The sequence below is a fragment of the Triticum dicoccoides genome, chromosome 7A (genome assembly GCF_002162155.2).
Source record: "Triticum dicoccoides isolate Atlit2015 ecotype Zavitan chromosome 7A, WEW_v2.0, whole genome shotgun sequence".
Taxonomy (NCBI): domain Eukaryota; kingdom Viridiplantae; phylum Streptophyta; class Magnoliopsida; order Poales; family Poaceae; genus Triticum; species Triticum dicoccoides.
The window spans coordinates 421,249,732-421,262,166 of record NC_041392.1 but is presented as its reverse complement, the minus strand read 5'-3'; positions in this window follow the sequence as shown (position 1 = coordinate 421,262,166).

The following is a 12,435-nucleotide window of genomic DNA, read 5'->3' as shown; positions in this document are numbered from 1 at the left end:
CCGGCCCGCAGCCTGCCCCGGCTCCGGCCACCGCGACCCCCGACGCCGCCACCTCGGCCACCGGACGTCGCCCCCGCCGGTCGCCGTCCTCGTCTTCGCTGGAGTCGCCTCGGGAGGCGCGCCGTGACCCGGTTGCTACAGTGATCCGAAACCCTAGATCCAGATCTGGGTAGTTTTTTTTTCACTAAGTCCTCAGAATTTTTAGTCCAAGTGCTCCTGTTCGAGGCTCCGTAACTTTGTATCCGTAGCTCCGATTTGGGCATATAGCATATCAAAATGTTCACCTCAGAGAGTACATCATTTCGTTCCATTGCACCATTTTCATTTGAGCTCATCTTGATGCCCTAAATGCTGTTAGAAGAGGGCTACTTGAGTTAATTGTCAGATCGGTTACTCCGTTTAGCACTTTTGTCATTTTTGTCATGATTAATGTGTGCACGCTATGCCCGTGAGTTCTTCATATGTTTTGTTAAGGGTTTTGTCATCTATCCAGAGGTGCAACCGATGTATTTTTAGGATATGTGTGGTGACTTGTGCAAGCTTGCAAAGTGGTGCACTTGCTAATTCTGTTTTCAGGTACTTAGTAATTTCACTAAGTCCTGGGATTGTTTATCTCATGATGCCATATGTTCTTATTGTTTCCTAGTGATCCGTGCCTCTTTTGAGGATGATCAGTAAGGGAGTTTTGTTAACCATGTAGTGCTCTATCCATCCATATCTTTGTTTGCAATTATGGAGCAACCTAGCTTGAGTCAATCGAGCTCTACTTTTGCTTCGTTATGAATCTGGGCAGATCGTCAACTTGTTTGCGATTTTGCCGATGTTATTGTAGTTGATCCGTGCATGCTATGCCATTGTTCTTGCCATGTCTAGCTTTTATTTTGTACCTCGTTTATGGGTGTATGCTTGCCTTGCCATGACTTGCACCATAGTGAGTGCATCGAGCTCGTAAACATGCCTTCGTGAGTTATATTTCAGCATGTCCCAGTTTTCACTGTCTGAAAACTGATTTTGTTTTTGCTATATTCGCGTGCTTGCAATTGTATTTTGTGATCCCTTTTGGCTCAAGGTCACTAAGGGACTTTTGTTAAGCTCGTTGAGTAGCTCCATGCCATGTCTTTCGTTGTCATGTTCAGGTCCTGTAGCATGTTGTTTTGTTGCTCCGAAGAGGGCTATATGATCTGAAATTCCAGACAAGTCTGAGATCTGTTTTACCATTTGCGTTTTTGCCATGCTTGTTTGAACCTCCTAATGGATGATTGGCCGTAGCTCAGTGCTAGACTTTTGTTAAGCATCTTGTATGAATCCCTGCCATGTATTTTGTTGTCATGTTTGGTTGCTGTAGCCTGTTCATTTCATTGTATTTAGATGCCTACTTGCTGTAAGTCGCAGACCGGTGTCATATTTGAATCGCTTGCCATTTCCAAACCGTAATCCGATTCCGGCGATCTTTATATCGTTTTCAAGCGATTTCACCTCATCTTTCCAGTGGCACCCTTGGAATTCCAAGTTGAGGCCAGGTTCATGCATTTCCTATCATATCTTGCATTTTGCATCCCGCATCGCATCCCGCATAGCATATCATCATTTCATCATGTTGCTTGATCTTGCACGTGGTTGATTGTATCCTTGTTGCTTGTTTGTCTTGTTTGGGTAGAGCCAGGAGACGAGTTCGCTAACGAGGAGCCCGCTGAGTTTGCTTTTGAAGATCCAGTCAACTCTGACAACTGTGCAGGCAAGATGATCATACCCTCGAAATCACTACTATCTTTGCTATGCTAGTTTGCTCGCTCTTTTGCTATGCCATTGCTACGATGCCTACCATTTGCTTGCAAGCCTCCCAAATTGCCATGTCAAACCCCTAACCCACCTTTGTCCTAGCAAACTGTTGATTGGCTATGTTACCGCTTTGCTCAGCCCCTCTTATAGCGTTACTAGTTGCAGGTGAAGATTGGAGGCCGTTCCTTGTTGGTACATCTTTTATTTACTTATTGGGATATCATTATATTGCCTTGTTATCTTAATGCATCTATATACTTGGTAAAGGGTGGAAGGCTCGGCCTCTCGCCTAGTGTTTTGTTCCACTCTTGCCGCCCTAGTTTCCGTCATATCGGTGTTATGTTCCCGGATTTTGCATTCCTTACGCGGTTGGGTTATAATGGGAACCCCTTGATAGTTCACCTTTATTAAAGCTTTTCCAGCAATGACCAACCTTGGTTTTACCACTCGCCACCTAGCCTCTTTTTCCCTTGGGTTACCGGATCCCGAGGGTCATCTTATTTTAACCCCCCCGGGCCAGTGCTCCCTCTGAGTGTTGGTCCGAACTGAGCTGCCTGCGGGGCCACCTCGGGGAAACTTGAGGGTTGGTTTTACTCGTAGCTAGTCTCATCTGAGTGTGCCCTGAGAACGAGATATGTGCAGCTCCTATCGGGATTTGTCGGCACATTCGGGCGGTGTTGCTGGTCTTGTTTTAACCTGTCGAAGTGTCCTGAATTACCGAGATGCCGAGTCTGATCGGAACGTCTTGGGAGGAGGTCTATTCCTTTGTTGACCGTGAGATCTTGTCATGGGCTAAGTTGGGACTCCCCTGCAGGGATTGAACTTTCGAAAGCCGTGCCCGCGGTTATGGGCAGATGGGAATTTGTTAATGTCCGGTTGTAGATAACTTGAACCTTAATTAATTAAAATGAATCAACTGAGTGTGTTACCGTGATGGCCTCTTCTCGGCGGAGTCCGGGAAGTGGACACGGTGTTGGAGTAATGTTTTGCACAGGTTGCTCTCTAGTTTCTCGCTCGTGCCTTGCCTCCTCTTCTCGCTCTCCTTTGCGAATAAGTTAGCCACCATAATTGCTAGTCGCTTGCTGCAGTTCCACATATATTTACGTCATACCTTTAAGCTTAAATAGTCTTGATCGCGAGGGTGCGAGATTGCTGAGTCCCTGTGGCTCACAGATTACTATCACACCAGATGCAGGGCCTGATGATTCCGCTCCCGGAGACGCGTACGAGCTCAAGTGGGAGTTTGACGAAGACTCTCAATGATACTATGTTTCATTTCCCGATGATCAGTAGTGGTGCCCGGTTGGGGTTGAACGGGACCGTGTCGAATGTTGGGTTCTCTTTTATTTTGGAGCCGTAGTCGGGCCATGAGTGTGTGAATGATGTAATGTTATTTATGTACTTGATTGACGTGGCGAGTGTAAGCCAACTATGTTATCTCCCCTTTATTATTTACATTACATGGGATGTGGTGAAGATTGCCTAACTTGCGACATATGCATTCAATGCGATTATGTCTCTAAGTCGTGCCTCGACACGTGGGAGCTACAGTCGCATCGAGGGTGTTACACTTGCGCTTCACGTCCTTGGCCTTGGTCTTCTTCTCCTCCAGGTCCAGTAGGGAGCTCGAGGAGGGAGAGGCACCCCTCCTCAGCTCTTGCGCACTTGGTTGCGATGTTGAACAACTCCAAGGTCGTGCACAACTCCTCGTGGATGGTGAGCTCCTCCTTCATCTTGACATTGCGGACGCCGTCGGAGAAGGCTGAGATGATGGCCTCGTCGGTCACCTTGGGGATCTTGATTCGCGCACTGTTGAAGCACTGAATGTACTTCTGCAGGGTCTCTCCTGGTTGTTGCTTTATGTGGCGCAGGTCACCCGGGACAGGGGGCGGTCGCGAGTGCCCTGGAAGTTGGCGATGAAGCGGTTGCGCATCTCGTCCCAGGAGGAAATTGAGCCTGGAGGCAGGTTCAGGAGCCAGGAGCGAGGGCCATCCTTGAGAGCCATGGGAAACCAGTTCGCCATGACTTTGTCATCGCCGTTGGCCGCCTCGATGCTCAGCTCGTATAGCTGCAGGAACTTCACGGGGTCGGTGGTGCCGTCGTAGCGATGAGGCAGATCCAGCTTGAACTTGCCCGGCCAGGCGACGCTGCGCAACTCGGGGGTGATGGCGTGGCAACCGGCCGCGGTCACCGGGGCCCGCCTTGGAGGTGGAGCTTTGCCTTGGCGCCCGCGCGCCGCTACGGAAAGCGACGTGGGGCCTTGCCGCAGCAAACGATCATGGCGCGGCGGAGCGAGGAGTGGTGGAGTGTTCGCTTGCGGTCGAGGGACTTCTTAACAGCTTTTTTCTTCACGCGTGGGTGCCGGACGCGGTGGGTCACGCCGTGGAGCCGCATGCCTTGGCACTAGGGCGCCGTCTTGGGGCAGAGGTGGTGGAGGAGCTTCATGAGCTGCGTCACCCGTGGCTGGCGGAGGGCGAGGCAGAGAGTGGGACGGCACAGGAGAGCCCCCTGCGGCGCGGACAAGCTCGGCGAGGCGGTCAAGCCAGTCCTCATAGAGGTTGTCGACTGGGCGGTAGCGCAGGAGCTCGTGGGCCATGAGGAGCACGACCCGTGCGTCAGTGGGAACGCGATGAGCGTGAGACGACGAACCAGTGGGAGTCAGTGATAGAGTGGTGGTGCGTCCGTCCTGCCGCACCGAGGGGTGCAGCGAGGATGCTTGCTGCTCGTTCCCCGCTGGGCCGGTGGAAGCGTTGAAGGCAGGCGACGAAGAGCGACGGAGTGGCCCGCCGACAGGGGCCATCTGAGCGACGCGGGTGGTGAGGGCAGTCCTGCGCTCGGCACGGGCGTGACATGCGTCCGCCATGGAGACAATGAAGCGACGTGATGCAGAGCGACGGGAGGGAAGCTTCGGCGCGCCCCTACCTGGCGCAAAATGTCGGATCACGGGTTCCAGCAAAACCCTTAAGGTTCAAACGCTGGGGTGCGCGCGAAGATCTCCCCCCTACCGATCCGCGTTCTAACTTAGCTAAGATCTCACGAACTAACTTGACGAACTCGCAACACAAAGGACACAAGATTTATACTGGTTCGGGCCACCGTTGTGGTGTAATACCCTACTCCAGTGTGGTGGTGGTGGATTGCCTCTCAGGCTGAGAATGAACCGTACAAGGGGAAGAACAGCCTCCTGAGGTTGAGGTGTTGCTGTGCTTGGTGAGCTTGTGTGCGAGGATGCGGTCTAGGGTTCTGTTCTTGACCCGTCTCATCCCCCCTATGGTGGTGGCTATTCCTATTCATAGAGGCCCTGGTCCTCTCCCCAAATATTGAGCGGGAAGGGAGCCAACAACGGCCAATTTGAAAGGGGACAGCTAGTACAAGCTATCCTGACAAAATCAGTCTTCGCCTGCCAAAGGCTCTGGTGGTGACGCCGTCTTGGGCTCCACGGTGACCTCCGCCATGCCGTCCTTCTGGTCTTGGTCTCGTTGCACCAATATGGGAACCTTTGCTTGATGCCTCAGTACTCCGCGCCTACGCTTGCCCCCTTAGCACCAAAGAGGAAGCAAGGATGCTGCACGCGCTGGCGCCCGCCTAGTCTCGATCGTCATGCCTTACGTCACGAGAACCTCGTGAGGTTTGCCTGGCCTTGAACTCTCCGCCCCTCATGAGCCAGCCTGGTGAGGCCACTCCTGAGGAGGTCTTGTGTTGTCCGCCTCACGAGGCTTGGCCCCTTGCGAGGGTCTTGATTCCTTGTTGAGGAGGATGGGCCTTACAGGCCTACTAGCAAAGCCACGCCGTGGGCTGCAGGAAGGCAAGTCTAGGGACCCCCGTTCCCAGGACGCCGACAAAATCCAACAAAACTTCGTCACACCAACAAATCACAAAAAAATTGGGGCTATTTTTGTGGGGAATTTTCGAATTAGGGACAAAATCAACAAAACAAGGCTACAAAACACAACGGGGAGGCTCCGAAATCGTGATCAACGTGGCTCTAATACCAAGATGATGTAGGGTGGAACCCTAGATGGCCGATCTTTCACGAAAGGAGCGGATCCCGCGATGAACACGCGGGGAAACACGAGGGGAAATCACAAAGGGGAACACAAGAGAATCACTCAAACCAACAAGATTAGGTCACACATATGCTAGATCCTTGAACACAAAAGAGATACAGGATCCATAGTCAAATAGGGACAATACAAAGGGTAACCGGTTCTTCTCCAAAGGAGGTCTTGGTGGTCTTCTCCGCGAGGAGGTCTTGAATCCAACGTGGATCTTCTCCAAAGAGGGGCCACGGTCTCTCTCAAGGAGTTGATCCCTATGGATGAGCAAAGCTCTACCTCAAGTATGAGCTAAACCAATGCTAACCCTAGAAAGATGGAGGAGGAGTATATATAGTCTAGGTGGGCGAAGGGGTACACGGGCCACGGCCCTTACACTATGTGCAGACAGGGGAGGCCAGATGTCCGGGCGTTGGGCCGGATGTCCGGGATTTCGCGAGGGGACGGATGTCAGGACAGTTGGGGCTGGCCTTGACGCTCTCTGGATGGAGGGTGCCGGATTTCCGGGCTGGATGGCCGGATGTCCGGGGTTGATGCCGGATGTCCGGGGCCTATAGCACTTGGCGGCTGCTGCTGTAGTGGTTGTCTCCAGCGGCCGGATGTCCGGGACCTGGAACTGCCTTCTTCTCCTTTCGGCGTTCCTCTTCATCCGTGGACTTGGCGGCTTGTCCGTCTTCACGTGCATCTTCGAGAGGGTTCTCTTGGTACCTAATCATGCACAATATCTCGAACTTAGGTAGTTGCCATGCCTCGAGTGGATCATATGCAATATCACTAAGGAAAGAAGTCACCTCGGTCTCGAGAGCTCTAGCTCTAGCTCGTGTCATAGGTCCTCTTGGCACTTCGTGAGATGATGGTAGATCCATGGGGATGACCGTAGGATGCTCCGCATCACTATGTGATTAAGTTTTCGGAGTGACCCACTAAGACCACGGCATGTCTAATGGCTAAAGTTGATGTGGGATGGCTTTGGCATCACCGTTTAGCCCATGTCAATAGGAGATCTTTGCAAAGTCTTCTCAAGGGGGACCATGTCCATGGACTAACAAATGTTAGTTTTGCCAAAGATCGTGCTTGCAATGCTTGTATTGAAGGAAAGCTACATGAGAAGGCTCACCCTCCCACGACTATCATTTACTTGAAGAGGCCTTTAGAGCTCCTTCACTTGGATCTCTTTGGGCCTCCATCCCTTTGATAGTCTTGGGGGTAGAAAGTATGGCTTGGTGATTGTGGATGATTATTCAAGGTACACTTGGGTATACTTCTTCAAGAGGAAGAGTGAGACCCAACAAACCGTCATCGACTTTGCAAATGAAGTTCAACGCCAACACAATGCAAAGATCTTGACGATAAGGAGTGACAATGGCACCGAGTTCAAGAACTACACCTTGGATGAGTTTCTTAGGGATGAGGGGATCAAGCATCAATATTCCGCACCTTACACCCCTCAACAAAATGGTGTAGCGGAGAGGAGGAACCAGACGTTGATGGATGCGGCAAGGACCATGATGGTGGAGTTCAAGTCTCCATACAACTTTTGGGCTCATGTTTATCAGAATGTGGTGCTGGAGACTGGGGAGTTAGTATCTCATGAGATCAAGTGTATGAGGAAGAAGGAGAACTGGGGCACCTCGGCTCCGAGGTCTGGGATACCGTCTGGAGCTGCTGACATGGAGACAAAGGCTGATGTTGATGATGACGATGACTATGAGCCCTTTGGAGCAGAGCCCTCATGGGAAAAGAAGCTCAAGAGCAAGATGAAGAAACTCTTCTGCATGGAGTCTCATGGTCAGTACATGACTCATGTGTCTAAGAAGAAGGCCAGGAGCCGTCACAAGGAGCTCATGTGTCAGTTGGGTGCGACCGTTGCCAGCGGATTTGAGGGCAAGATCACCGATGAGGAGGAGTGGGTTCAGCAGCACTGCCTGTGGACCAATTTAGACACTGAGTAGTTTCCTACTGATGATGGCGGTGCAAATGATCCCGCTGGGATGTGATGATGGAGATCCTCAGTTTGCTATCATCTAGATCCGTAGCAACACTCTTTGCCTTTTTGGTGTCTCGATGCCAAAGGGGGAGAGAGCTTAGGGATTTGTCGTTGTCGAGTTGCGAGCGTGTGTTTGTGTGGCTTGTTTGCCTTGCCTGTCTTTCTCGCAAACTCTTTTCTCGTCTTTTGCATTTGTTTGGTTTGTCCTTGTGAGACCTGGTACCTATCATATGGTGTGAGACATATGCTACCTTATCCTTTTATTATCTAGTTTGTCGAGTACCTTGGTAATATGTGAGTTGCATGCTTATCTTTTTATATACCTTGCTAACTCCTACTCTAATGCATCTGAGCTATATATGTTCCATTACTTGTTGCTAATGCTGCCAGACTATAAAATATAGGGGGAGTTTTGATCCTAATGTGTGTGCCTTGCATTCCAAAGGCACCTCTAATTAGGTGCACACATTCATGGGGAGCTCCGTCTATATTTTGTAGTTTTGGGATTCACTTACTTTCTTGTCTTACCTTTGTGCAAATCCCGTGTTGTCATCAATCCACCAAAAAGGGGGAGATTGTTAAGGCATGTCTCTCTCTAAGTTGTTTTGGTGATTGATGACAACACCTTTGCGGACTAATCATGTGCATTGAGTATTTCAGAGATTCATCCTTTGCCACGAGACGATTCCTTCCCTTCAGAGTTTTAAGCGAAGACGGTGTAGCTCTTTCGTTTCAGTCTTGGTGGACGTGTTTAGTAGGAGTCACCATACTATCAAGAGGGGCCGCATTGGAAAGGCTAGGGAGGAATCAACACATACACATCCCCTTTGCACCCACTGAGCCTTCCCGCTCCGATGGAGGATCCCTTGTTGCTTCCGATGCGAAAATTGGTCCTAGCAGTAGTACCGCAGAACCCAACGGTAGTACCGCTCAAGAGCCACAAGTGGCAGTACCGCTCCACAGCGGTGGTCCCGCCTGGGGATCTCAGCCATAGTATCGCTGCTATTCTGAGCTCCTACCACCTCGACTCGAGGGTGTTGCTTCTCGTGTCGGGTTTTGCGGCACTGGCAGCGGCAGTAGAGGCGGTAGTACCGCTCGTAAGTAGTAGTACCGTCCCTACCACCGCGGCTAGTACCACCCTGGGTCCAGATCCTGCTCCGCCTCTGGCCTTCCTCAGTCTGCACGACAGTACCGTGAGGGGGAGCGGTAGTACCACTGACCCCAGCAGTAGTACCACTGCCCCCAGCGGTAGTACCGCTCTATGCGGGGCTGAATGAGGGTAACGGTTGGATTGTTTCCCCCTTATAAAAGGAGGTCTTCTTCTCCAAGTTGACCTACCTCTTTTTCCCCAATCTCCTTTGTTGCTCCAAAGCTCATTTTCGCCCGATCTGTCTCCCTAGCTAATAAAACTTGTTGATTCTTTAGGGATTGGTTGAGAAGGCCCGGATCGACACTTCCACCAAGAGAAATTTGATTCCCCCACTAATCCCTTGCGGATCTTGGTACTCTTGGGTGTTCGAGCACCCTAGACGGTTGAGGTCACCTTGGAGCAATATTCCATTGTGGTGAAGCTCCGTGGTATCGTTGGGAGCCTCCAATTAAGTTGTGGAGATAGCCCCAACCTTGTTTGTAAAGGTTCGGTCACCGCCTTCAAAGGCACCAATAGTGGAATCATGGCATCTCGCATTGTGTGAGGGCGTGAGGAGAATACGGTGGCCCTAGTGGCTTCTAGGGGAGCATTATGCCTCCACACCGCTCCAACGGAGACGTACTTCACCTCAAAGGGAAGGAACTTCGGTAACACATCCTCGTCTGCACCGGCTCCGCTATTGGTTATCTCTCACCTTTACTTGTGCAAGCTCTTATTGTGTTGTATTCCTTGCTTGCTTGTGTGCTTGTTGTTGTTACATCATATAGGTTTCTCACCTAGTCACATGTCTAGACAACCTACTTTGATGCAAAGTTTAAATTGGTAAAGAAAAGCTAAAAATTGTTTGTTGCCTATTACCCCCCTTTAGTCAACTATATTGATCCTTTCATCACAGTTACCATTATCGTTGCTACTGCTACTATTATCAAAACTATCATATTACTTTGCTACTGATCATGTTGCTGTAGATAATTAATCTATATGTGTGGTTGAATTGACAACTCAGCTGCTAATACCTTCAAATATTCTTTGGCTCCCCTTGTGTCGAATCTATAAATTTGGGTTGAATACTCTACCTCGAAAACTATTGTGATCCCCTATACTTGTGGGTTATCAAGATCTTTTTCTGGCGCCATTGCCGGGGAGCGTAGCTATATTTGTTGAGTCACTTGGGATTATTATCAATTTATCACTATGAAGAATCGGAAGGATGCTAAGACTAAGATTTTGCCCTCAAAGACGAAGGGAGGTAAGGAACTGCCATCCAGTTCTGCTTTAGATTCACCACATGCTATTAATTCTGATATGTCGCAAGTTATTTATGATGCTACTTCTTCTGTGGATAATGCTTATGATGATGCTAGTACCTTGCTTGATAATGATGATGTGCCACTTGGTGAATTTCTTGATAAACAAATTGCTAGAGTAATACAACATGATGTTGTTGAATCTGATGATGAGCTTGAAACTGAAACTCCTGGAACACCTGCTAGAACTAGCCTTCCTAGATATGAATTGCCTAAGGTACCGGAAGGTTATGTTATGAATGAGGAGACAACTAGAAATATTCTTGCTTGTAGGGATAGAGATGATCTAGAGAAATTATTATGCAAGTATAAAGAAAAATCTCTGAATGCTAGAATGAAATGTGATCCTAAGTTTTCTACTTCATCTATCTTTATTGATGATAAGGATTATGAATTCTCTGTCGACCTAGAGTTAATTAGTTTGGTTGAATCTGATCCTTTCCATGGTTATGAAACTGAAACTGTTGTGGCACATCTTACTAAGTTGAATGACATAGCCACCCTTTTTACTCACGATGAGAAAACTCGCTATTACTTTATTCTCAAGTTATTTCTATTCTCATTAAAGGGTGATGCTAAAGCTTGGTACGATACTCTTGCTCCTGGTTGTGTGCGTAGTCCCCAGGATATGATTTATTACTTCTCTGAAAAATATTTCCCTGCTCATAAGAAACAAGCTGCCTTGCAGGAAATATGTAACTTTGTTCAAATTAAAGAAGAGAGTCTCCCACAAGCCTGGGGGAGGATTTTCCAATTACTTAATGCTTTGCCTGATCATCCTCTTAAGAAAAATGAAATACTTGATATCTTCTATAATGGACTAACCGATGCTTATAGGGATTTCCTAGATAGTTGTGCTGGTTGTGTTTTCAGGGAACGAACTGTTGGTCAAGCTGGAGAATTGTTGAATAACATATTGAAAAATTATGATGATTGGACTATTCCTGAACCACTGCCTAAAACCACTCCAAAGAAGAGGGGTATATTATATCTCAGTCCTAAATATATGCAAGAGGCAAAGAAATCTATGAAGGAAAAAAGGTTTTAAAGCTGAGGATGTTAAAAATTTACCTCGTATTGAAGAAATACATGGGCTTAATACACCACCACCTCCTAAAGTGGTAGAGGTAAATTCTCTTATGAAGTTCAGTGATAATGACAATCCTCACAATATGCATCCTAGCCAATGCCTTTATGAGTTTGAAGACTACATTAGAAAACAATATCACTTCAGTGCAAATGTTATGAAACAATTGAAATACAATTCTGATATGATTGCTCGCTTGAGTGACTTGTTATTTAGAATCTCAAATGATGTTAGAGGTGTTGGAAAGCATGCTTCTATGGTACAAACCCAGTTAGAACAAGTTGCTAAATCTCAATGAGAGTTGCTTGATGAAATGAATAATAATATACATGACTTTGCTGTTAGAGTTGCAACTAGAGGAGGTAAAATGACTCAGGAACCACTTTATGCTGAGGGACACCCAAAAAGAATAGAACATGATTCACAAAGGAACAACACCACTGCACCTTGTTCTTCTAGAAAGAAAAAGAAAAAGAAAAATGATAGGACTTTGCATGCTTCTAGTGAACCTGAAATAGAAAAACCTCCTGATAATGATAACGAAACTTCTATCTTTGATGCTGAAACTCAATCTGGTAATGAACATTCACCTAGTGATAATGAAAAATATAATGCTAATGTTCATGAAGACTCTCAACCTAATAATAATAAAGAACCAGATAATGATGTTGAGATAGAACCACCTGTTGATCTTGATAACCCACAACCTAAGAATAAAAGGTATGATAAAAGAGAGTTTGTGGCTAGAAAACACGGTATAGAAAGAGACCTGTGGGTTCAAAAACCTATGCCATTTCCACCTAAGTCAACTAAAAAGAATGATGATGAAGAATTTGAACGCTTTGCTGAAATGCCGAGGCCAGTCTTTTTGCGTACTCACTTGACTGATATCTTGAAAATGCCTCCTTATGCAAAGTATATGAAAGACATCATCACTAATAAAAGAAAAATACCGGAATCTAAAATTTCCACTATGCTTGCTAACTATACTTTTAAAGATGAAGTTCCTAAAACACTTGGAGATCCAGGAATACCAACTATACCTTGCTCCATAAAAAAGAATTATGTGA